Genomic DNA, 27,667 nt, shown 5'->3' with positions numbered 1-27,667 from the left:
GGGGGGGGCTTGTGCAGGAGTGCCTAGGCTACACTCTGTGGGGATAGGAAGGGAATGTCACCCAGCTCTGCTCCGCTCCGGCTTCAGCCCCAGCTTCCTGGCCCAGCACTGGCCTGCTCCAAGCCCCGGCTCCTGTGAGTGGCTCTCACAGGGCCATGGACGATTCCTTTACAGGTAACAAAAAGTTTGTGGAACTCAGCTGTAGGGTTGCTGTTCTATTGAGACACGTCATCTAAATATGTTTTGAGCTTGCAATATTTTGAGCAGAGTCAGAGTAATAAAACGAGGGGGCAATGTGTTGTAAGGTTCAAAAATCATACAATGATGCAGATCATAAAACAGTTTATAATTTCTATTGTTTCCTTACAGGATTATGCTCACCACTCCGCAGGAGGCAAACAAAACTTAATCGGGCACCAGTGATGTGAAGGAACGACAGTCCTGTCTCCTTTTTTCTCTGGGGTGAATTTTATTCAAAGAAAACTGAAGCTGGCCAGATCCAGTTTTTCCCTGAAGTTTACTTAAAACCCTGCACGCATTTGGATACCTTGTGATTTCAGAGAACTATGTGAAGATTTAGCTTATGCTTACTGATACATGGGATGTACTCTCTCAGCCTTTTGTGTTTGATTTTCCACTGCAGCACAGCGTCTTTGTAAAGATTTTTATGCTTTCACCAGCAAGGTCTCAAATACATTAAGACAACACATTTGGTGTTCACACGTGTTCAGCGATGTCTGTACATAAAAGCCAACAGTGGCATAAAAATGTGTGTTTTTCTTTGAGAGTTGGGCATATTTTTCAACCAGTAGTGAGGCTGTTTCTAGCTAGAGCAAGCCCAAGGCCTGAGCTTGACTGACAAGTACATTATCTTACCATTATTCCCAAAGTGGTTTTTTACCTCTTCAGAATAGTCACATCCATTTTTTTAACCTGGAAATAATTGCATGTTTATTTAGAAACTCAGGCTGCATAGCATACCACTTTTCAAAATAAGCCTTCAATGAAAGAAGTGACAGGACATTCCATGCTAACTGATGGAGCAAAGAATTCCATACCCTTTGCTCATAATGATTTGTAAATATGTTTTACAGATCTTGGCTCCATTTTGACTTACTCTTTCCACACCCTATTTAACTTCTGGAATATTTTCTGAAAAAAGAAAACCAAAAGAGTATGAAAGAGAATTGAGTTTGCTTTAAGACAGACATTAGGGTGCAGAAACAGTTTTTTGCTGAGTGAGCCATTAAATCTACCTTTGTTGTTTTGCTGCTTAGAAAACAAAATGAAAAGTCACCCTGATCTAAAATGTTTGCTGTTCCACACCAAAGCACTCAGTGATTTCCTTAGACATTTTAATCTGATTGGAATAGGCCACCAGCTACTGTGTATGTAAGTTGTTTTTTGACTTTCACTCAAATGCAAACTTGGTAAACACAGCAGTCATGTCATTTAACAAAGGAGACCTCTGCTCCCATTTGTTGAGGAGGCAGAGCTTAAGCAGAACTTGTGGAATATGACCACCCCAATGTGTAAAGTATGAAATTTTGAATTCGGAGAGAATGGGAATGGTGCAAATCCTGCTGTTGAGTTACAGTGGTGCTTGAACAAAAGGCCTTGTTAGGCTATTTTATGCAAAGCGTAAACTTCCTCTGCTTCCTGGATGCAACCACTGCCAAAAAAACACATTGGCTTAGCATTTAGTGTTTTGTTTGGAAGGAACCAAGTTTGGTTACTGCCTCTTCATTAAACTCTACCAGAGAGAACACCCAACAAGGCAAGTCCTGAATTGTTCAAAAGCTACCAGTAGAGGTTTCTTCTTATGAACTACATGGAAAGTACAGAGCGATATTTAAACACAGTTAAGCTGTGAAAATATACTAATAGGTGCAGTCATTAAAAACCATATGTTCCTTGTGACATCTCTGCTGTTTTAAAACTGCATGAAAGTTACCTAAATCACTATCCTATTTTAAAACTTACTACCAATTCGCTCTGGTGCTTTCAAAGACAGGAGGGGAAAAAATAAGCAGCAAGCCCACTGACCTTTTCAAACTTACCACAAATGAAAAATTGCCTTATGTCATTTGTTTTGAGTTACATGTTTTATTTTGAAGAGAAAAGTCTTTTGTACATTATCTTTACTATTTAAATCATATGAAATTTGTAGGTTTAAAACGAGCTATTTTGTAAGAGAGGCTTTACATGACTGCAAAACTGATTAATTTTTGAAAACTTAACAGAGGTTTCAGTTAGGAAAATAAGGGTGGTTTCTTAGACATGTATCTCTTACTTTGGCAGCTTGAGTAGGGAGCGTGAGCAGTTGTGTGTTGCTCAATGAAACATCTGGTGGGTCGATATAGAGAGTAATTCCCGAAACTGTTTCATTCAGACGTATAAAAGCCTAGCACCTTACTTATCCATGGCAAATCAAGCACAGCACTTGCTTAAGTCATGTGTATATCACTCTTTTCTCTCCCCTTCCTTCCTCACTTTTAAACAACCTTTGACATTGTTAATGGCTATGGCCAAAATGTTCAAATTTGAGTGCTTGAAGTTCGGGGGTGTGAATTTAGATTTTGGTGCCTAAATAGGAAGTGATTCCATTTTCAAAGGGGCTGAGTACCTCTGAACTCACAGTGGCATTTTGGGCTCTCAGTATTCATGAAAATCAGGTCACTTTCTAACACACCTAACTTCAAATGCCCACATTGGAACACTGTGGCCAGTCCTCATTAGGAGAGTTATTCTCTTGAGGAAGGTCTGAAATGTGAGAGTTTGTATCTTCATGGAAGGATAACTTGTATGCAGACACCTAAGGGCAAGAGTAGGAATAAGACTTTTGAAAAGATTTACACAGATCCTCAAACCCACTCAGTAGCAGGAAGGGCTCTGAATTGCTAGTGCAACTGCAAAACCAGCCAAAAAGCTCCTTAACCCGGTGAGGTGCGGTGATTGTATAGCCCTCTCCCTCTCCTTCTGGAGCAGCCGCCCCCACTTATCGGGTTGTCACCCTACAATTCCCATCTAAACATTTACATCCACCCCTTTCTAAACATTTGATCTCTCTTTGGAAGGCCAAACAATCCTCCTGCTGCAGCAACTTGAAACTGGGTGTTTCCTCCACTGCTCCCCTAGGAAATGCTGGCTGGCCATTTTCCTTCCAAATACTCCCCAGGGGACATGCACAGGCCCGCTGCTGATCCCCAAATCTAGAAGGGTCTTCAGGGAAGCAAGAGGAGGGAAATTAGCTCTTGAAGACACTTTAAGAATCTAGGAAAAGATCCTGCTCGTCCTGTCAGCTGTTTCATTACGTTAGGTTACACTTCACACTCCCAACTATAGGTTAGCTGCTGAGTGTCGTTAGAACAGCCATTTCTCCCTAGTGCACTGTAGGTTGAGAAGCTGTGGGATACTACCTGCCCCCAAAATAAAATCATGGCTGGCAGCAGAAGTGGGATACTTTCCCTTCTACCATCTTGCTTGTCCTTTGAAAATGCTTTGTGATATTGAGGGAAGGTGGTGGGTTTGCCTGAAGGAAGAAGGGCTGTGTGGCAACCCTGAAAACCTAGAGGCATGAAAGAAGGCCAACAGAAGTGCAAAGACTTGGTCTAGCTCCATGACGCCGTTAAGTAACAGATGACAATGGAGATAATTGGTGGAAAGATACGACTTCTTGGAGTTCTGGTTCAGAGAATTTACCCATTCACGTTACCATCTCAAGCTGGCTGTGATCTTCAGTCCTGCTGGGTGCAGTTCGTCTGTCCCACATGAACCCTATCCAACAGGCGCAGCAAACCCCTTTAGCACTGTGATAGTAACTATTACATCTCCACATAGTATCCTGGACTGGGTGGTGTGTTTGTGGGGTTTTTTTTCCTGAAAAATCATTGTTTAAGATAGCAAATTTCTTCATGCAGCACATGAAAACTCTGTCCGCAGTGCTGCAGACATTGAGAGTCTAGTCTTGCCTTTGGTGTGAGGGAGAGCTTTACACAGGGCACTCCTGCTAATACTAAAGGATGTTACAATAACCAATTCCCCACTGATGGGTGGGAGAAATACACCTCAGTGTGTTCTTGGTAAGTGCACACATGACTAAACGTGTTGTCAGTGCTCTGTTATGCTTCCATACAAAATACTTATCTGTGAATATTATTGGTTTTGTAAGCTTTGTTTATATAAAATGATGTTTAGGCTGTACATACTTGGGAGCAAATTACTAACATCCCATATAAATAGAAATACGTTGCATCAGCTGCCTATAACAATAATCTCCCCTACCAATATATAGGTGGATGTAAATGAATGTTACTGACTTGCATTCTTTTCACGTAAGCAAAAATAAAAGGATGCACTAAAAATATCCCACCCAAAAATGCATTTTGACAGTGCTGTATACAAAATTCCAACTCACCAACTTCAGTTGAGCTTTTTGTATGATGCACTAAAGAGGCTTTCTTTTTAACAGGGGTTTGGTACATGAAAACAATGCTAATATAATTATATATATATATATATATATATATATATATATATATATATATATATATATCACACACACACACACACACTTCAGTATGCAGCAGCTTAGTATGCAGTACAGTAAAATAAATGTGACATTTGTTACAATTTGTAATTTGTCTGTATTATGAAAGATGTAATGGTTTGTCAGTTGTAACTGTTTTCTTGTAACATGATACTGAATAAAGTGTAGCAGAATCTCTATTCTCCTTGGTTCTTGCTGTATAGAATTACCATAAAGTACAAATTTCTTTGCAGAAAAATGAAAAGGATAGTGACTGTAAATGTTTTTTAAAACTTTTTGTAAAGGCAACATTACAATAAATCATTAATACACTTCACTATGTGTTACTTATGCAGGATCAAGTTAATATTCAAAGAACATGACCAAGGATTTTGGCTCACTGGCTGGGGAGCCCTGGGGATAATGCTAGAAAGGGCTGCCAAATTTCTAGATATTTATTCTGGTTTTGGTGCTTTTCTGTGTACATATTTGCTGTGGTGGCTTTTCCATTACAAAGACTGCATATTTTACCTTACTACACTTCCAGAGGAAGATGGTCCCGCTTTTCCAGGAATGTGCAATCCTGAGTCTAGCTACTAACTGTAAAAAATTATATTAATTTATCTTCTGTTTAAAATGTAGATCCTTTATTGGAACATTATGTAAGCAGATATGGGGATCTCTGGTAGGCTAGCACTTTTGTGATAACATTGAGTCTTTTAAATAATCACAATATGTGCATTTATGTTCCCCTTTCTTTACAGACTCTGCAGTAAAGGCCCTCCCAAGCAGCAAAAATGTGATGGATCTCAACTGGATTCAAATGCCGTCTATAGAAATGTTCTTTATGAACTATACAAATTTAAAACAATTATATTTTAAGGAATGGAAACCACAGCAAAAAGCACTGTGTAGATGATGAGTGGAAATCTTTAGACCTGCGGTGTCCAATGTGTTTGGCACTCACCACATGTGGCAAATAGGACGCAGCATTGTGGCAAATGCATGTATGCCTAATTCATAAGAAATTCTAAGAATCTGTCACACATGCTCAAGACGATTAGCACAGCACAACAAGGTGGGCAGCCTGCGAGCCAGAGGGGATCCCCTGCAGGTACTGACACCTCCCATGCTGAGAGGGAGCACTGCAAGGCACGGCAAGAAGTGGGGTTTGGTATCATGCCCTGTAACACGTGGGGGCAGCGCCGCTGTCTGCGTGCTACTTGCAGGGAACAGATGGAGCTGCGCAACTCCCAGACACACCGGGTGTGGTGGTTCCAGGCTATGTGGGGTTCTAAGCCTTTCCGTAGTTAGCCTTTCTTTGCTGCAACAAGTCGTGTTGCTGTGCTTGTATCTGTGATTGTCATCTCACAGTTTCATGTTAATTCTAAGGCCAGAAGGTATTTATTTTTTTTAATATTATTTAATAGCATTTTGTATAATGTGGCCAATAATAAAGTTTTGTATAATATAATGCCATCTTTCCATATTTGCCACAACCAAAAGTGTGGTGAGCTTTGAATTCCTATTGGACACTGCTGCTTTTGACCCTAATTCAGCCAAGCACTTAAGCACACACTTAGGTTAAACATGCACCTAATTAAGGACATCCCTATTCAGCAAGCAACTTAAACACATGCTTACAGAAGCCTTTGAAATCCATGGGATGTAATTACATGCTTAAATGCTTTGCTGAACTGTGGCATTATTAAGGTAAATTTTAAACATCTATTTATTGTACTCTTAATTTTATGTTCTAGAATATTTTGCTGCATTCTGGAGCAGGATAAAATAGTGCACAGAAGAAACTTTTTTTGAAAAGTTAAAATTACAAGGTGATATCTATGTAGGGCAAACAAAAATACAATAAATATAGTTGAAATCCCATTGATTTAGACTTAATACTGTGTTAATGGCTTGGCTTGATGTTTGGCTTTGTTTTGTTTTGGTTTTTTTCTTTATCATTTTATTTGGAATACATGCTGTCCCATTAATGATATGCTTCCCTTTAAAAATAATGATCCATTTTAAGTGGGAAACAGGCTGTTTCCTAGCAAAAATATCTGAACAACGGGGATTGCATTTTTACAGATGGTGTTTATATTAAAAATGTTCCAAACTATAGCTCTGATGGTAATGGGAAAATTACTATTTCATCAAACTTGAGACACATAAATGTTGACATCTTGCAAACTCCCAAGAAATGAAAGTGACAATTCTTATGCAAAATTATTCACAACACACACTGGATATTTCCTAACTATTAAATCACTTGGCCTGATTTACCACTACATAATTCCAATTTTACAACAATTGAATTCCAAGGACATACTTTATTCCATCACCAAGTCATCCAAGCTTTGAGGTGATGCTATGTAGGATTTAAATTGAAGGCTGTTGCTGCTGCTTGGGGTATTGGCTCATTTATTTTCTGATCACTTTAGCATGCGATCTGCAAACATTTATGTCCTCAACACTGTATCAAGGTGTTTCTTAAAATAATAATAATTCACCAGAGGAAGCTACTGAAATTTGTTTAGTTTTCTACAGCCATCATCCTGGTAGGCCTCACTTCAAGCCAAAGAATGCTGAATAGATGCAATATACTTTGACAGATATCAGTGCCTGAAAGTAGAGATGATTAGAACATTTTTGCCGTAATAAAAATTTATCAAAATATGTTGTTTTGATCAAGTTTTCATTTAGACAGGAAAAGAGTGAGAGAAAAAGATAAATTTAAGAAAATCAATACAGAAACACAGAAAATAAACTACAAATTCAAAAATAGACTACCCCAAAGATAGACTACCCCGAACAGTGTTAAGTGATTCTCCAATCGCCACAGATGAACATACTGATCCCAAGCATTTCTAAGAGTATAATACCTAAACATCAGTTGAAGGTATAAAATAATTAAAAATCTGAAGGAAATGGAGAACATAGCCGACCCTAGTACCAAATACCATATACAACCTTTTTTTAAAATAGCCATCCTTGCTTGATCCAAAATAACATTTACAAAGCTCTATTTGTGACCCTATATTTAAAGGTAAAAATAAATACAGTAGGAGAAAAATCAAGGGACAAATGCCCTGAAGTAAAACACACTGTGGTAGTAATCTGGACCACATAAGAATGCAAAAACAGTCTCTACCATGTCACAAGAAAGGCCATAACACAGATACCATCAGAGTACAATGATGCACAGACCCAATGGTGCACAGCCCTAGGGAGAATTCTCCATTGGAGATCTCCCAACCTCTTAAGCGGAGCTTGTCTACAGTTCACCAAGTTGGCTGTATGGAGGCCATCACCTGAAGCTGTCACCTTGATGCCTTGCAATAACGAATGAGTGTTTGGAAATGACAAACTTTATTGCAAGGATATGCAGCGATGAATGGCTTTAAGTTTTGAAAACTAAATTCAGAAGACCCACAGACGGTAAACAAGCTGCCAATCTTGTCAGCACCCCAAACGCAACAGACAAGAAAGAGGAACATGAGGATAACTGGGAACGGCTCTCTTGAAGAGACTACTGTCTAGCCTGGCAATGCTACTCCTCGGATGAGCTGATTCCAGCACTGATGAAAACCCCAAGAAACCCAGCAAACAGACTGGAAACTGAGCTTGGCAGCCAAGATACCTGCTGTGACTCATAGAAATCAATTCAGTGAAGCAGTTTTGTTGCATCTGCTGCAATAAGGGAAGAAATGGGACTCTTAGAACCCTAAGCATGCAGTCCTGGGCACTTCAGGCACCCATCCCGTGGGCTCAGATTTAAAAAAATCTCCACGTGTTAGAAGGGCTTTAGTTAAAAACACAGTAACACCTCAACATTGAGGAACCCATAAGCCCAAAAAAAAAAGGTCCTGATCAAAACCTAGATTTCCAACCTGGTTAAAAAAAAAGCAATTGCCGGTTGCTTCCAAGGAATAGGATCGTCCACCAACAGCTGCTGCAGAAACTGTAACTGAAAAACAGCTACTCTGATCAAAACACTGGGCCATTGACCCTCCTGTTGTTACAACTGCCAAGTACAGAACACACTGCCTCAGCCAATGGTGGCCAAATGAACCCTTCTGAACTTTTTCTAAAATAAGAGTGGAGAGGGCTCCAAAAATCATACACTTATGCCACACACAGACACAATTATACTTTTAATGACTAACATCTGCCCTTGGAAGGGAAAGTCGAGACAAACATTCCATCCACCTTTGCACACACACCCCCTCCAATTTTTCCATTACTCCCTCCCAAGTCCAACCCAAAATATCATCTGGCCTCAGCTGGTGCTTTAAAGTCGGTTCAGCTCCACCCAAGTCCCTAGCAGGAGGCTGTCAGACTTCCTCCAGTTTATGCAAGCTGAAAAACCTTGCTCCAAAGAGTGCTGACATTTAGTCAAAATTTGGACGTCGCAATCATGAGCTATAAACACACGCATGTGTGACAACTTTCAGAGTCTATGAGTTAGAAGAGGGAGAGGAAGGCCAGTCGCTTTTGCAGCTGGCATAACTGAAGCTTGAAACAAAAAGCATGGAATTGCCAAAAAGGGAACAACGTTGTCTGATGCCCCTCCAGACCAGAAAAGGGCTCAAAACACAATTCACCTTAAGCACAAAGAGCACAAAACCCAGAAGAGTGATCTTCACAATCAAAAGCCTTGCTTTGGTCAGGTGAAGTGAACCCAAAAAAGGAAAATCTTATAAAAAATAGACCTACTTTCATCTATTTCCAATGGCTTTTCAAAGAAGTTTTTAGTCTGAGCAAAGCAGGGCCACAAACCTCCAATTTGTCACCTCTCGAAGCGCTCCGTTCTTAAGCAATAATGTAAGACGCACTCAATGAGAGCACCTCTGATACACTCTTGAAAAAGTTGGAGCAGGAGAGGCCCCAGAAAAGTTTAAGGGCCTTTTAAAATTTAACAGGCAAACTATCTTTAGCAGGTGCCTTCCTGGCTATTTTCCATTTAGATCAGAAGTCAATTCTGAGAGCACCCACTGTTGAAATCCCACCAAGATCTTTGAGGCAGAGCTAGCCACACATGCTCTCAAGCATACAAGTCTGGGGGAAAAAAATCATACCAAAGTTTCTAATCCCCCAGGACCTGAAAATTTCTTGGACAGATGGTATCTTGAAATAGCCAGTCATCTTCCACTCTGTGCATTTATTTTCTGGGGTGAATTAAAACTGAGTAGGTGCACCCATTTCAGAAAAGCCCTAAAATCAGGCCCCAACCACTGCACCCTGAACTTTGCTACCCAACAGCTATATTTTGTATTGCAGGCTATCATACAACACAGTATATTTAATGCTATGAAAGGCTTCTTCAGGTTCCACAGGCCCCACACTAACGCCTCCATGCCTGATCAAAGGCCCAAGCTTGTCTGCTGAGTGTACTGCTGAAAAAAAAATTAATATTAACTTTGCTCACCTCCTACCATTGTCTCGGGGGGAGAAACATCCTTTGAGGCAACTCAGCTTTCTCAACAATTTCTTGACTGAAAGTGAGCAGCTCGCGCATGGCAAGTAATTAAATGCTTTACAATTTATGGTCTTGAATAGAAGGAAGAGACAACACCAAATAAAACCAAGCCCTCATCTGACAGTCAGTACAGAAACAGAACTAGAAAACAGATGAGATCTAGGATGGGCAAAAACATAAAAATGGTCCAAACATGTGCTAGAGTAAAAGCTGGCACTAGTATTCAACCATAATATACTACCACACCCCAATTAGGTCAGAAGTCTGAAGAAGTGCTTCAGACAGAGGCTGTGGTGCTACTGATCCCTGTCAATCTTTCATTCAGAATACAAATAATTGCCCCACCCAAAATTAAAATATCCCTCATCAAACAACTTGTGGAGCACCTGACCTCGGGGGAAAAAACACTCCCTACAGTAGGAGAATGAACATGAATATATACATAAAAAAGGGTTCCTGCTGTGAAGGGAAATAGGCATTGTTAAGAAGGAAAACTGAAATTAAACATGTAGTAAAATGGGCATAATTAAAGCGGGAACAGGAGTGAAAGTCAGGAAAATACTGGTACAAAGATGTGCATGTAAAGTGTGAGGAAATAGAATAAGTAAAACACCTGTGAATGTCCTGCAGGAAACACGTCCCATGACAGATCATTGCCGGCGTGCTGTTCTTAAAACAGGGGTTACGAAAATTATGGTTTGACTTTCTTTGTTAAGGTCTGTCTCACATTCACATGAATTTCAGCTCTTGCATTGTTGAGGTTTTACCAAATTTGAAAAAAAAAAAAAAAAAGGGCTATTTGCGCTATTCCACTCTGCTCTGGGACTTTACAGCCCAATGAAATCCTCCTGTGGGACTGGTGCTCTTGCCACAGCTTACCAGATCTCTAGTCAGCACCTCATTGCCTGAGATTACAGACAGTGACTCTAGAAGCAGATCCTGAGTGGGGCACTCCAGAGATAACACCACCCTACGCAACCAACTCCCTCTACCCCTTCCCCAGCACAAAAACCAGCCTTGCTCATGAGGGAGGCATGTCCCACATTTCTCACTTTCATCTTCTGCACAGAAGGAACATGGTCCTTCACTGAGCCCACATTTGGAGGCAAAGTCTGCAACACCCAGTGATGGACTAGTGGCTGAGACTCCACCACAAACTGAGTACGTTATCCCTCGGGGGCTGACAAAAATGCTGACCTTAAATGCCTGACTACTGCAAAATTAAACACACACAAAAAGCCCTCATGTCTCCCAAAGAGAGAACAGCAAAGCAAACCCACTCAGCCTTGCTTGCAAATGGCATGTGAGAGAGAGAGAGAGAGAGAGCTCACGCGAGCACTGCATACTCCTATTCTGTAGCTCACAGTGAGAGCCATGATATGGGAGGTGGAGACTGACGCGCAGGGAGTTCACGTAAGTCTCCCAACAGCGCAGGTCAGTGTCCTAACCGCCAATGCTCAGGATTTGATCCCCAAAAAGTTACTTTGACACAAGTCCATTCTTGTGGAGATCGACTAATGGGCTTGCGTTTTGTCCTAATAGAGAATGACAACAAATTTCAGAAATTGCCACAACATAGAATTGTCATCCTCCAATCAGTTCTACCCAGAGGGTGTGTCACAAAAACCAACATGACACACTACACACTCTGCCCCCCCTCCCCCGCCCCCAAAGTTGCTGTATTTCTACTGTAGTCATTAACCCAGAGCATGTCTGGGACCACCGTGCCATTTTGATCCCTTGCTTTAGCACATTAGTCATTAGTTGTTATTCGTGGTTCATTTTGCTTTTGTAAAGTACCATAATATCCCTTGGCACCTGGTATGAGCAGGTTATTCACTAGGTGTCGGGGGGGGGTGTGCTCATGGCTTACTACTCACTCCACATTTGTACTGCACCATAATAGCAAATACAGCTGGAAATCAAAATTTATTTCTTTAGTTAAGTTAAAATACTCACTGCCTGTGCTCAGACTAAGCTGTTAATTGTATAATATGGGCCTTATAGTGGTTGTATTTTGAATGCTTTTGGCTCAGTTCCATTGTGGCCGCAATATTTTTGTCCCAAGCTAGCTTGCTGCTACAGCAAAGGAAGAGATGCCCTGCCTGTAATAGCTGTTGCCCCTCAAGAGAAAAGAAAAACCAGAGGGAAGGTGTTTGAGCAACCTTGTGCCACTAGGTTAACACATACCGTCTCTGAATAATGGCTGTCATTGTAAATCTTGGCAGTGAGAACCCTACAGTGGCAGAACAGCCTGCTGCTACCAGTGGGTGGTGGTGTTATGGACATTAACTTTGAGAAGCTTATATAGCACGAGGGCTAGGATAAAGGATACAAATCAGGGAAAAACTGACAAGATTAAAAAAAAATCCAGGGCCAAGTATTTACTGTTCATTCCTCTTGTGAGAGGTGTTATATATTGTCTGCAGTGAGTCATGCTGAGAGCGAGCCAAGTACAATAATAGCTGAGATCAGCCTCACAGTCATTCCCTGCCAATGGTAGTTACTGAGTTAGTAGAATGTGATTCCAAAGTTGTCTTCTTTTTTCCCTCCCTCCCAGAGAGACCACCAATAATTGTTGGGGCCAGGCTGCATGCCTATGTTGCTAGGCTAAGACCAGGCATATATATTTTTTAAATCAAAGGATCAATGCAGTAATTCATATAAAAGCATTCAGGGCCACGGAAGAAGCTATGTTAAAATAACTTACCATTGACACCTAAAAGATGTATTACTGTGTCATTGCTATACTAAAATGTCAGGCTCATGTGGAACTGTATGTGCTCAATGTGACTTTGGGATGGTTCTTAGGTACCCAGGACTGTGCATCACCTGGTTACTACCTGCCACTAGTAAGACGGAGGATTGTCGGGGGGGTGGGGAGGGTAGCTTGCCCTATAACCACCAGCCTTTCAAGCACTTCACCACCACGTCTTTGCCTTGCAGGTTAATAATAGGTGCATGATAGGTTCCAAGTCCCCTTGAACCACACCCTATTGACAGGCAGCCCCTGGCACTGGCTGCTTTGTAGCATGCCTGTATCCCCTGCCCCCACCCCAAAGTGCAAAGGACCTTGGTTTAACTTTAAATTGCCACTCCTGTGTGACACACAGCACTTGTGACCACTGACATAACCCTTCCTTTTTTTTTAGTATACAAAAGACTAGAACTTCAAGTGATGGAAGCAAATGGCTATGATACACATGAATTGGCGCCTACATTTCTTAGCAGTTCTCATGCCTGTCTAATAAAGTCACAATAAGACATGAATTGGCGCCTACATTTCTTAACAGCTCTCATGCCTGTCTAATAAAGTCAGTCATTCCCCCTGCCCCCCATTAACAGTCTCAGTTTTGCAGAGCTGGCGGGCTTCATCAGCCCCAGGACATAAACTTGCATGAAACAGCACTGGCTTAGTGAACAGAGGCAGCACACACGTTGCCAGCTTGTGATATACTGAGTCTAGCTAAGGCTACACAGAAGAGCTTACAGCGGTGCACGAGGGGTGTTGTGTCACAGACATGCTGATGAGTTAGTGCACATCTTTACGTCTCCATAACTCTAATACTTTACTCTTAATCACCACCTGAGGTTGTGATGGGTTTGGTAGTATTAACAAAAAATTGCTGCATGACATTCCTGACATATACAGTGTAAGGCTTAAGATCCCCATTTTAGAGAAGGAAACACTGAGGCAAGGTAAATTTATTCCAATGTTTTCAAAGGCTTTTAGGGGGCATATATTTTAGGGATTTTTCAGAACAGCTTGTTAGCTGTAAACTAGGTTGACAGTGTTCAAATGTATTTTGGGGTGTATTACAAGATCATATATATCCAACTATGGCCGTGACCTGTCCTCGTTGACTATTTGTTCATGGTAATTATTGGGCCAGCGCAGAGCAGAACAAATTGCATGCATCATCATGTAATCTCAGGTGCATATTCAATAAATAATCTTTGTAAGCTCTCTGGGTACTTAGTTACAGTGTCTGAAAAATCCCTTCAGTTCTCGCAACAGGCCCTGACTGACCGTTAGAATGCAGACCAAGTAAACACATAAGCATATGTTTTTTCCCTCTGGGTAACGAAATATTAGCACATAGAACCATCTCCTTTCTGTTGACCCTCTACATAGAAGGGCTAAGTTTTTTTATAGGTACTTTTCCCAGAATGCTTTTGTGGGTGCTGGCCCTTTAAATTTGATAGCCAATGCCTAGCCTAAAGCAGCTGTTTTGAAGCACTTCTAGCAGCTAAGTATGCTGAATTCCTGCTGTTTTTCCTATCATGTTCCTGAGGAGCTAGTATGTTCTAACAAGAAGAAACAACATCTGGAATAGTTGCACCATTGTTACACTTTTGCTAGGGGTGACCGAATGTGGCAAGATGTAGGATTGGGCGCGCTGGCTGGCGTTCAAAATAGCGTTTGGTTTTTCCAGCTGCAGTCTACACACAATCCCTCCAGCTACACTGCAGCAAGCTGCTGACGGCCGTTACTATTAGACGGTATTGTCCAATGAATCTTCTGGCGACAGAGCAGGGCCAGACTGAACGGCCACGCTCTCAACAGAATGGCCCCTGGAACCCCATCAGACAGGGTCAGAGTTCCCCACCCCACCCCCCAAGTGAGCTGTGCCTTTAAAGCCCCCCCCCCAAAAAAACCCCACGCATGGTCCCTGCCCATGCTGAGGCTTGTCTCTGTCCCTGAGGGCAGCATAGCTAATGCAGGGCTCACACTCTTCCTGCGAGAGCCTTTGCACTTCCCAGCCAGGCATGGTGCCACAGCAGCGGGGGGAGGGGGCTTGGCATGGGACTCACGCCTAGGTGCCACAGCTTTTGTTGCACCTCATCCCAGTCACCCTCCTCTTCCTCTAGGGAGGCAAGCCCGGCACTAGCTCTTGGGACCATGCAGTGCCTGCCACATGGACCCTCGGGTGCTCAGACAAGTCTGGAGGTACAGCACCAGTGCCGACTGGTGGGACCAGGTGGGCGTGGGGCAGTGGGATGACCAGCAATGGCTCCAGCACTTCGGAATGCAGAAGGCCACCTTCCTGGAGCTGTGTGCTGGGCTCATCCCTGGCTTCCAGCGCCTGTACACCTGGCTGCAGCCCCATCCTCCAGAGGAGTGAGTCACCACTGCCCCCTGGACTTTCGCCACATAAAAGCTACGGCTCCATTGGGAACCAGTTTGGCATGGGGAAGTCCACCGTCAGGGCCGGCCCAATGCAGGGATGGCACTCTTGAGCTGCAGGCCCTGCATGGGTGGGTGGATGTTGGCCCACCCAAAGGGGACCCTGAGGGAGCAGGGTCGGGGGGGGGGGAGGGGACTAAGCCCAGTCCCTGGGGCACTGTGCTGTCCCTCCCCCCAGCCCTGTGCTGGGGAGGCAGCCTCACATGGGGTGAGCTATGGGGTGGGTGAGAAAGGGGCCAGAAAGGGATGGGGCGTCTCCCAGGGGCTCCCTCCTCCAGTCCCTGATGTGTATGTTCAGTCCCCTCCCTTTGCAGGTTGGGACAGTCATCAACACGATCCTGCTGGAGAGGGGTGTCTGTCTCACAGACATGGACGTGGTAGTGACCGGCTTCACCACCGTGGGGTTCCCCAGCTGCGGCGTGATCCATAGGACCCACATCTCCAGGCATGCCCCAGACCACAGCGTGGCCAGGTTCAGCAACAGAAAGAGTATCATGCTATTGGGCTGCAGGCTCTAGGGACAGTTCATCGATGTTTATGTCAGGTGGTCAGGCCAACCACATGACGCACGTGTTCCGTAAGTCCAGCCTGTGCCAGAGGATGGAGGTGGGCACCTACATCCCCTGCAAGGAGCTGGCTGTCAGGGCTGTACACATGCCAGTCTGCAGGTTGTGGGGGGGTGCTGCCTACCCCCTCGGGGCCTGGCTTACGAAGCCCTACACTGGGTAGGTGGACCTGAGCCAGGAACTGCTTTATGCCTGACTCAGCTGGACACAGCTGCAGGCTGAGTGTGCCTTCAGCCATCTCAAAACACAGTTTAGGTGCCTCCTCAGCCACCTGGACACGGGGGAGCACGTCCCCCAAGTTGTGGCAGCATGCTACGCCCTTCACAACATTGTGGTGAGGGAGGCCTTCCTCCTGGACACGCACGCGTGCTTGTGTGGGGGAGTGGATGCTGGCCACAGCTCCAAGCAGCTGAGCTCAGCTCCCAGCTTGCAAATCCATCAGGAAAGGCTGTGGATCCAGAAGTTCCTGAAAGAGCTCTTCTCACATGGCCCTGGATAGCCCTCCACAGTACCCCCTCCCAATCATGCCCCCCTCCCCCCCGCCGAGGCCTGTGGCTCACAGCCCTACCCCATCCCCACCCTTTGTCTCCACACCCTGTCCCCATTAAAGAGGGACACGGGTAGTGAACAACTTACCTTTTTAGCTGTAAGGCTGGGTCTACACATGCCCCTTCTTTTCAAAAAGGGGAATGTTAATGAGCAGGTTCGAAAGATGCTAATGAGGTGCTGCATATTCATTGCAATGCGTCATTAGCATCTTTCGAACCTGCTCATTAACATGCCCCTTTCAAAAGGAAGGGGCACGTGTAGACCCAGCCTAAATGTAGACAACCGTGCGCAAAATAAGCATTGTAAAACAAACTATGTACACTGTGTCAGAACAGGTAACTATATACTGTGGCAGGAGGCACTTGGGATGGGGGTGAGCGGAGAGAGTCTCAGTCCAAGGAGAGGATGGGGGCTGCAACCCCACGGGGAACCAGGACCCTGAGTAGCATCAGCCTCAGGATCCCCTCTCACTGCGGGTTCGGTATCTCCGTTGGGACTGGTAACATGGATGGGTGCAGAGTTGGGGGGGGCTGCAGTAGGGCTGGGCTCAGCAGGGGTGGGGAGAAGGAGGGGGCAGCCATGGCCATCACCTACCATACCAGGTCCACCACACTTTGGGGGATGGCCAGCAGGGGGGACCAGGGGAGTGGCAGTGGTGGTGAGGGGAACGGGGGGCAGTGGGTGTGGGTAGGTGGGCCAACTGGTCCCACCAAACACTGGTGACAGTGTCTAAGCAGGGTATCAGTCATTCCCAGGCCCACGTCTGCCACGCCCGGCTGTCCTGCAGCCGCTGCTCCAGGAGGTCCGGGCGGCAGTGTGGGCCCTCTGGAGGTCATCATTCCCCTGGCGATGACCTATCTGGCCATGGATCCACCCTCCCGGTGGTGGGGTCCCAGTTCACGCTGGTACTGATCCTGGGCTGCCTCGCTCTGCGGCTGGGGTGGGGGCCGGCTGGCTCTGCCAGGGAGGTGGGAATGGCTCAGCTTTCAAATGGTGCAGCTGGAAGAGAGCCAAGGAGAAGAAATGGTGAGTCATTAAAGCAACACTGCCCTTAAGGCCCTGCCTCCTGCCCCCCACTAACGCCCCACCCCACCCCTGCCAGCAAACGGAGCACAAGCATGTGTGGCCTGCATGGTGGGCCCTGCCTCACAGGGACTTCACAGTGCCTTGGGGACCAGGCTGACTAATGCGGGCCCCTCCCTGTTCAACAGACTAGCCACTGAGGGGTGATGTCCAGCCACTGAGGGTCCCCACATGGGTGACGGGTGATCCGGGCACAGCCTGGCTCCCCCACATAAGCGTGAGGCTCGCGGCACTGTCCGCTTGTGTGCGCTGACTGTCAACTGCGGGCATGGCTGCATTCCGGGAGCTGCCTTCCTCAGTGTGTCTGGGGTCAGACCAGCACCCATGTGGCTGGCCTGCTTCCAGCTGTGGCAGGGCTGGCACCTCCAACCAGGGCCTGGGGCTCATCCAGCCCCCTGTGAGTCTGGTGGGCTGGCTCCCAGGGGCCACCTGCAGGGGCCGGCTGGTACACACTGCCTTGCACATTGTTCCACATGACGAGTCCGCAGCGCAAGGGCCCACCAGAACCAGTCTGGTGATTCTAGCAGCATGCCCCATGTGCACCCACCGCCCCAATACCCCGTTACTTACCAGAGGATCCCTCAAACAGGTCCAGGGATATGCTGCAGGTGGCCTGGCTCAAGGGGCCTGATCTCAGGGCAATCACCAAGGTGGTCTCACTGGCTTTGGGCCCCATGTCAGCCTCTGGCTCTGGCTGAGCAAGGTGGTCCTCTTCTGGCTCCAGCAGCAGAGGGAAGGCCCTCCTCAGCGGTGTCCACTGGTGCAGTCAGAGGGGAGGCATCTTCAGCCCTCAGGTGGTGTTGGAGCTCCAAGTAATAGGGGCAGGTGGTGGGTCCTTCCCCTGACCTCCAGCAGTGTCCTGGGCCTGGCCGTACACCTGCTGGAGCTCTTTGACTTTGGCCCACACCTGCTTCCAGGTGAAGTTTGGCCCATGCTGCCAGGGTGGTGGCCAGCCAGACATAAGCAGGGTTGTTGTGCCTATTGGCAGAGGGGTCCAACAAGAGCTCCTCCTTGGCCCAGAGGCTGAGGAGCTCCTTGACCTTGGGCCGAGTCCACACTGGAACCCGGCATTTTGTGCCCTGGGGGTGGGGTGTTCCTGGGACCCTCCAGCTGCTCCCTCGAGTCCCTGGGGGTGCGGGGGGGCATGCTGGCTGTCTTGCTGCCATGTCACTTGGCTCAGCTCATGGGAGTGATGCTAGGAGCGTGGAACAGGCAGTGTGCTGCTGGCCTACTTCCCCACTCTCAGTTGCCTGCCATGGGGTTTCTGGATTTCTCTGAGGCTTTAAGAATAGCAGGGAGCATAGACCTGTGGTTGCTGTGGACAGAGCATCCCCCTGGGGCAGAAGGCCAGTGCCATGGAGTATTTCTGTTGACAGAAGGTCTCTCAGAGCCTCCACACTGGCTTTCTGTCAACAGAGGCTGCATCTACACTAGCCCCCTCCTTTCAGAAGGGGCATGGTAATGAGGGATTTCAGAAGATGCTAATGAGGCACTGCTATGAATATGCAGCATCTTATTAGCATAATGGCAGCTGGGCACATTTCAAAAATACCACTTTTGAATCACGCACTGCCCCCATACATGGGGGGCCTTTTGAAAGGACCCCCCCCCCAGACTTTGAAAGCCTCGTCTTCCTAAAACCAAATGGGTAACCTAAAACCAAACCAAAACCCTCAAAATCAGAGGGTTCTTTCAAAAGGCCCCTGTCTACACAGGAGATGTGCGGTTTGAAAGCAGCACTTTCAAAACACATGTGGCTGCCATTAGGCTAATGAGGCACTGAATATTCATGGCAGTGCCTTATTATCATCTTCCAAAATCCTCACTACCTGGCCCCTTCTGAAAGGAGGGGGCTAGTGTAGATGTGGCCAGATTCTGTTGAGAGAGGTGTTCTGCCTCCTGGGAGAATGGCGGAAAGCTGTCACCAGAAGTGCCACATTCTGTCGATTCACTGCAGAAAACATTTGTAATGTGGACATGCCACAAGTTTTGTCGCTGAAACTGCAGTGTAGGTGTAACCATAGAGCCTATTTTGAAAAAGAGACATTGGACACACTATAGCTCATTTCGAAATAGGCTCTAGTCCCTGTCTTAACAGCAGCTATTTCAAAACAGCTATTTTGAAATAGGTGCTGTCACTCATCAAATGAAATTTACTAATTTAGGAATAAGTCAACTGCTATTTCAAAATTACTTTGAAATACCAGTTGCGTTGTATGGACATTAAGACAGTTATTTCAAAATAATGGCTGGTAGTTCAAAATAACTTTGCTATGTGGCCATACCCTTAGGGTACGTCTACACTTAGAGAAAACTTCAAAATGGTCAGGCTAATGGCCAAATTGAAGAATACTAATGAGGCATTGAAATGCATATTTTGTGCCTCATTAGCATGCCGCTGGCCTCGGCACTTCAAAATTGCCACTTTTTGCTTTTCAGCAGATAGGAATAAGTGGATTTCGAAGTTGGTGGGGTCTTTCTGGAAAGGACCCCTTTTTGGATGAGCCGCGGGGGAGCGAAAAGCGGCAATTTCGAAGTTTTCTCTAAGTGTAGACATGGCCTTAGAGTGTTTCATAGCCGCTTGCTTTCTGTCCTAACATCTAAATTCTTCCATTTTCCCTTCTGTGACTGCTCCTGCCACGCCCCCCCCCTCCACTTGCAGTTCTAAGGATAAATAGGGGAAGAAACAGAATAATTACACATCAAGTGAGGTTGTCTTAGCCGAAGGGCCCGCCAGGCTCCCTGAATGTATTCCAAGGTCCCAGATATGAGGGACAAAAGTTTTCCAAGGCCCCAGGTATGAGGGACCACATTACGTGCTATAACAGCATGAAGACCATCAAAGTGATAACACAGAGGGCTTTGAGCAATGTGGGATTTATTTCTCCAGCATCAGTAATACTATCTGGACCTTCAGTTTCATGTGCCAACATTTCTGTGGTAAGCTGCAGTAAGAGTGAAGAATACTAGGTTTGTGTGGGCTGGAGGTAGATTTGTGACTAAAACCAGCCCCAGTGCAGAGGAGCATGGAAGGAAAATCATGCTGGCCGGGGGCGGGGGGAGTGCAAACACTATTTAAAAAAAAAAGTGTTTACTGAAAATGGAGTTAAACATGGCTATGCCACATGCCATCAGCTCTCTCCGCTAGTTATTGACCATGTCCCAGTTCTTATGTATAAATCAAAATACATCCTTTGTTAACTAAACTCTCCATCAAACCAAAGCAGCAGAAATGCAGCACTTTAAAGACTAACAAAATGATTTATTCGGTGATGAGCTTTTGTGGGCCAGACCCACAGCCTCAGATCAATTTCATTTCCAATACAGACTGCCATATATAAATACAGAATGTATGTCAGTCTGTATTGGAAATGAAATTGATCTGAAGAAGTGGGTCTGGCCCACAAAAGCTCATCACCGAATAAATCATTTTGTTAGTCTTTAAAGTGCTGCATTTCTGCTGCTTTGGTTTGTTGGAGTACAGACTAACATGGCTACCTCTCAGTTACTATTAAAACCTCCATGTTCTCTTAGCCTCCATATTTTCTTAGCCAGTATGTCTGATGTGCCTGTACCATAAAAATAATTTTCTCAATAGAAACCTGCAGTGCCCTTCAGATAGTGAACTCAGTTGCCTCTGTAAATCTGGCTGCTGAGCTAAGTGAACACCAAAATATGTTGAGTAAAAGAATACTTCATTAGAACGTGCCAGTAACAGAGAATGGGCACATTTATGTTCACTGGGCTTGCTTAATGTTGCTTTCGATAAAATGTTTTGAGCAAACATGCATTTAGTAGAACCTTTGCCAGGCCCAGAAGATATAGCAGTTTTTTTGCCAGCTTGGATCCCAGTAGTTCAATGTTTAGTGCCACTTTGGAAAGGCTGCAGCAATTTTGTTTCCCAAGATGCATTCAAAAGGTAACAAGAAAGAATCTAAAATTAAAGCAATGCACAGGAGAGCTGTACTTTCAAGACATTTTGAAAGCCACCTAAGAACTGGAAGAGAGAAAAATGAGGAGGGGACATTTTTTTTCATGTTTTTGCTATCACTTTTTCTCTGTCCTTTATTTATTTATTGTTTAATCCTTTTTCCAGTGTGAGGGGAGGAAAACAGAAAGAGAACAAGAGGATCAAGAAGGATGACCATATTAACAAACCCAGCAATGTTTGATTTTCAAAATCAAGAATAAAATTCCATCCAAAATTGAACAAAAAGAAAATTTTAATTTCATTGTTTTGGGGTTTAGGATTGAACAAAAAAAATCACATTTCCTGAAATGTGTTTGAACAAACTTGAAAAACTCTCGTGGCTTTTACAATTGTCACTGAGATTAATTTGGATTTTTCATAGAATGACATATATTTACTAGTCATCTCCCCAGATTCACTTCTGGGTCATGACGCCAAGATGTCAACTAAATCTACTACATACTAAATAAAATAGGAAATGTTATATTTAAATCACTTGGCTAAAAACCAGCTTTTTTACTGCATTGGAGTCCAAATCTGCCCTCAGAGACATCTGTGGAAATTCCACTGCAGTGAGTGGGAATACAGGAAGATAGAATTGGAATCAAAGCATTCAAATGGTAATAGTAATGGCTGGCTAGCAAAATAAAATATACAGATCAGAATTCTCCTTACAGTGTTGATACAATAATAGACTCAACTGTCATCTAGTAGACAATGGCTTTCAGTAATTCAATAGATACTAAAAAAGTACTGGAATATAGTGCTGCTATGAAGGTATTATGCCCCTATAATCTAACACTTCCAGACAGGCCCACCAATGAGGAGTAGGAAGGGGGCACTTGCCCTGGGACCCACGGATACATTTGTTTTAACAGTGTAGCTCTTTCCTCATTCTCTTTTGCTGTGCTTTGCTGGGATAGCGCCCTGATTTCGAATGATGCTGTCTTCTAGGGGGGGAAGGAAGAGCTGACTTCATAGTCTCCTTGCATTTAGCAGCGAAGTATTTTCTGTGATACATGTCTAAACACCTTGAAAGCCTGGCTTTAATCGGCCCTCTTCAAAATGTTTATCAAACAATGTTACCAGCACATGGTCTTCAAATGTCAAACATTTCATTTATTCTGTAATCTGCAGAAAAGTTAGTAACATGGCTTTTGATTGCATTTCTGAAAGTACCAATGAATTTGCTTTGTTTTCACTATGAAGTATAAACATGTTACTGGAAGATTTTTGCCTGAGAGAACGATCGCCAGCATCAACTTCCCTCCTGGTTCACAAGCAAATCATGTGGTGATCAGATGGCAACGGGCACAGGTCTGAACCTGTGGCTCTGGAGCCACATGCAGTTCTTTAAGGTCTTCTTTGTGGCTCCCGACACTATAATTGCAAAATAAAAAAAAAAACTCTCCTGATTATTTTCGCTCCACGGTGCACATCAAAAAACCCAATAATGAACAATGCATATCTAAATAGCAAATAATAGATTTTCTCCAAACGTTGGATAACTCCCCCTTTAACGTGCAGTGCATTGTGGGATATGATACTGTATCTGTGTTTTGATTGTGTTGCTAATAGTTTGAAAGGGAAAAGGAGGCTTGTGGCATTCCTGCTGTGAAGGGCAACATGCATTTTAAGAAAGACAACTGAACTTAAACATGATGTAAAATTTGCATTATTAAAGTGGGTTCAGGAGTAAAAGTCAGGTATAGTACAAAAGCGTACATTTAAAGTGTGAGGAAATAGAATAAATAAAAAGTTTGTGAATGTCCTGCAGGAAACATGTATCACATTACATTGCATTGTGTACGCTGTTCTTAAAATAGGAGGTCCAAAAAGTATGGTTTGATGTTATTTGTATTTGCATGCATTGTGGCTCTTATTGAGTTTTTGCCAAATTAAAAAAAAATGGCTCTTCTTGCTACTTTGGTTGTCAACCTCTGGGAATGGGTGACCCTCAATAACGATTATTTGAATCATTAGGTATTTCTGTAAATAGAGATGGACCTCAGCAACAAATTTCAGATCTGGATACTCAGGCTTCTTCAAAAAGTAACATTGTTCAGTTATAGGGGTTTGGGTTTGGCCCATTCCTGTTCACTACTTACTGAAACCTGACCCGTCACGAGCACCGTCAGCCCCAATAGTCCCACTGAGTTGTTGCTTCTTGCAGTAGAAGTTTTGCATGCAAATGAGGGTTGTGCCATGGCCTATTACTCAGAACAGACTGGCTGATCTCCTGCAGTCTGGGTTTCTTGTTACAGTGCCTGCTGAAAGTGCAAACTCAGCTGGTGAGGTTGGTCTCCCTTTCTAGCTTGCTTCTGACTGCACATCTCAAAGCGCTGCAGAAGCAGGTGACTTGGCTCCTGATCTCTTCAGACAACTGCAGCTTCAGAGAACCACAGGAGGTGTTTCCTGCAGCTCCAGCTCTCTGCCACTAGCACATTTCAGCCCACAAACAGTGGAGCTGTAGGTATCTTGCTCCCAAGGCTGTCTTTTGTCCTGACTCTTTTCTGTTAATTTTGTGAGCTATTCATATGCAGGCACAGATTAGCCGCCTCCAAAGCAGGTGTAGGTACAAATCTTAAACAGGGATGGCCTTAGTCTCAGTACCCCAAAAGAGTGTGTCAGTGGACTCTGGTCCCACTCTTTCACTGACTCATCATTGGATTCAGGTACCATCGTCCTCGTCCTCAGTACATATTATTGCATTGCCTGACCCTCCCCCCCCCCCGCCCTTCCCCAAATTCTTATCTCTGCAGCCAGAAGCCTGAAAAGTGGAAATACAGGGTGAACTTCTCTAATCTGGCGATCTCTCTTGTCCAGCAACATCCATGGTCTGGCATGATTTCAGTTAGCCGGATGACCACTTATGGGTGTGGCCAAGTTCCCTGTGGTCCCATAAAATTTGTTTCCAGCCACTAGTCCTGGTTCTCAGTATTCTGTTATTTAGCTTTAATTTACCTCTAAATGTTTTCTAAGAGCCCAGTAAGCAGTGAAGGTGTTGGTCGTGCCGCTAGTCAATACTGACCTCCCAGGGTCCGGCAAATTCTCTCGTCCGGCATGAGTCAGAGCCTGAGGGTGCCAGACTAGAGGGTCAACCTGTGCTCATTTGTGTTATGGTGCTGTACTGTCACTTGAAAGAAAGATAATAATCGTTATTCACTTTGATCAGATCATTGTACATTCAGGGCCTCAATAAGGAGTTTCATTTTTTCAGTGTATCGGCTCCCTTTGCCTCTGGTACATTCTATCCCCACTTCGTGAACTCTCCTGGTTGTCTGTATGTTTCTGCCTGTAGTACAACTATGTCTTTCCTTTATTTCATGCATCGATGCATTAATGCACAACATTCTTCACTGGTGATTTGTATTGGAAAGCTCTGCTTTGCGCAGTCTGTGCTAAGTGTTCTGAGCCTCTTTCTAACTTAAATCAATCAGCAGATCAGATTGTCTACTACAAAATCCAATGTGCGGATGGAAGAATGTATTGTGCACAGCCCTCCCTTATTGGTACTTGACCTGTGATCCTGGGGCTTGTCTTGCTTTTTCTTGTCTATGTTAGTTTTTTTGGGCAGGACCTATCTCTGAACTCCGGGGGTTTCTCTTCTCATTTGCTCCAGTGTAAAACAGAAATAACTTCTTGCAGCTCAGGAAGTTTCAGTGCTCTAAAATGTGCAAAGAAAAGAATCAGGCCCTTTGTTCGTAAAGTCCCATGTGACTTCACATTACTACACATTTATAACGTAGGATGTAAAGTTTCTTATTTTTCAAATCGTTAGAAAAAGGAGGCAAATTAAAAACATTATTTGGGAGGTTCTGTCTCTGGGGATGGCTTCTCCAGCCAGTTTCTGGGTTCACACCATCCTCGCATCATGTTCCAAGTTGCACTAGGTTTGAGTCTCCTGCTCCAGCCAGGGTTAGTTAGTAGCTGAGTGTCTAGAGTCCAGACTTTGCTGCATGCTCATTGTACTGACTCCTTGGGAGAACAACTTATTCCCTCTCGCCTTTCTCTGGTTCTTTCTCCTCCCTTTCATTAGAGAATCAGACACTGACGTTCTTTCTGTACCTATTCTCTGTAACGCTGTCCCTTTGCCTCACCCTTTCCCTCTCACCCACCTATGTATCTCTCTGAAATGTCAGGTTAGAAATAGCTTTTGCCAACAGCAAGTGAGCCAAACTCCTCAGTCATTCTATGGACAATGCCTGCGCATTGGAACTCTTTTTTACAGGATGTGATTTGTATTTAGTACACAGGTCTGACTCTGTGGCGAGAGAGACTGATGGTTAGTTAGCAGGCATCCTTCAATCCCGAGGGATCATGGGTTTGCGCCCCAGTTGGACTGATTCGAGCAGCGTCTCCTGTGGCTGTGCAATCCAACGCGGGAGTGGCAGTCCTTTCTGCACTGTGAGCAGCAGTAGGCAGATGTCGCTGTGGTATCACGGGCACGGATCTTCCTGAGGGCTCTCCTGTCTTCCGCTTCCTTCACCAAGGTAGTTTCATACATAGCAAGAGCTTCCTTCACTCCCTGTTTCCAGGCATGCCTGTCTGAGGCGAGCGAATGCCAGGTGTTCACACTGATAGAGAGAGCGCTGAGGTCACGCTTGCATGTGTCCTTGTAGCGCAATTTAGGTCACCCTTTTGGCCTCTTTCCAGACACCAGTTTGCCGAAGAGGAGGTCCTTTGGTATTTGGCCATCCGTCATACGTGAGACATGGCCCAGCCAGCGCATACGCCTCTGTTTGAGAAGGGTGAACATGGAGGTGGTGCCTGCCCTCTCAAGCACTGCGCTATTGGGGACCTTGTCCTGCCATGAGATGCCGAGTATGCGCCTAAGGCAGCACATGTGGAATGTGTTGAGCCGCTGCTCTTGTTTTGAGCGCAAAGTCCATGTTTCACTGGTGTACAGCAGTGTGCTCAAAACACAGGCTGTGTAGACCTGCACCTTGGTGTGTACAGTGAGCTTATTGTTAGCCCATACTCTCTTCGTCAGCCTGGAGAACGTTGTGGCAGCTTTTCCATTTTACTTTTAACAGCAGTCTTCTGAGTGGTTAGTTTGCTAACTGCATCTGCAGGAAAGTTGATGTACAGGAAAACTTATTTTGTGATTGGAGGCCACTGGAAGCATCAGCAGCATAATCTTCACGTATTGAGCTATCACTGAAATTGCCAGGCTGGGTCCAGGAGAGTTCAGTTAGAGGTGTGCAACCCTGTTTGCTGGCTCATTCTTGCTGTCAGCTGGGTTTTCAGTAAGATGCATCAACAGTTAGGTCATTGCTGATAAGGGAACCACTTTTTTTGCTGTGACTGTGTGTTTCCGGGGCGGGGGGGACATAAATGGGGTGCTGCTCTTTGTGGTACCTCTCATCTGCATTTCTGGAGCATAACCCAGAGCTCTGGCCCATCAGAAGTGAAAAATGTTATTTTCCCCCCACCATGTCAATTATGGCCATGATGCAGGCAGAGAGCATGCATCCTAAAGGAAGAGAGTTCCTCACCCTTCATATCATAAACACACTCAGCCATGTTACAAAAAGGACGCTAAGGAAGGGTATGTTACTGTTTAGAGTTGAGTTACCTACATGAGGCTTTCTAATGCGTTTTTGACACTTCCACTGTATGCTGTACAGGGCTGGGTCTTTATTTTTCCTGGTGCTACTCACTTCATGATGTTGCCTGAGACACAGACACAGGCAGACAGAGCTGCTGAACACATGAATACTAAGGAAGTGGTTTCCTTAGTAACAATAACCATGTAACAGCTCTCAGAACTTCCTGCCCTTCCTTTTGGGATTTTTTTGTTTATTTGTTTTCACTGGGTCAGATAGAATGGACAACAGAACTGGAGCTGGCTAAAAAGCATTCAGTATTAGCTTATTTAAAAGCGGGAGGAATGGAAAAATGGCTGTTGAATTTACAAACGATGCCATGAAGTAGTTTGCTATCTTAAAACGAAATACAGCCAATCCTGCAGTCTTATACAGTATTCAGTGCTGCTATATTTTATCTGACTAGACTACATTTCTCTTGTTAGAACCTCTTTTTGTTTGTTTTAGAATCTCTTTTGCCTTTTACAGCTGTAGCCATTGTCCCAGAAGATGAAGCAACAGTAAATCTGACACACTAATCTGTTAATGCAAAGCATGGTAGGGAGAGGAATACACGCACTAAGTGTGTGCAATTAGTGCAGGACCTATTGCTATCACCAAGACATGATGCTGAGCAGCATTTTGTGACAGTGGTGTACTTCTGTCATAAGAGAGAGAGACACATGCACAGACACAAGAATCCTGTTGGGCAT

At 44.7% G+C, this 27,667-nt stretch overlaps 1 protein-coding gene across 2 annotated transcripts in view; it reads left to right on the top strand.

The window, feature by feature from the left end:
* Positions 1-4,573, top strand: part of CDK14 (cyclin dependent kinase 14) — a 555,604-nt gene extending 551,031 nt beyond the window's left edge. For both annotated transcript variants that reach the window (XM_074984765.1, XM_074984766.1), the window contains one exon: positions 370-4,573. The gene's annotated coding sequence lies outside the window, so the exon portion shown is untranslated. The remainder of the gene's footprint in view (positions 1-369) is intronic.
* The last annotated feature ends 23,094 nt before the right edge of the window (positions 4,574-27,667 follow it).

This window comes from Carettochelys insculpta, chromosome 2, assembly GCF_033958435.1.
Source record: "Carettochelys insculpta isolate YL-2023 chromosome 2, ASM3395843v1, whole genome shotgun sequence".
NCBI lineage: Eukaryota > Metazoa > Chordata > Testudines > Carettochelyidae > Carettochelys > Carettochelys insculpta.
Note: the sequence above shows the minus strand (reverse complement) of the source record. Positions and strands in the feature narration are given on the sequence as shown.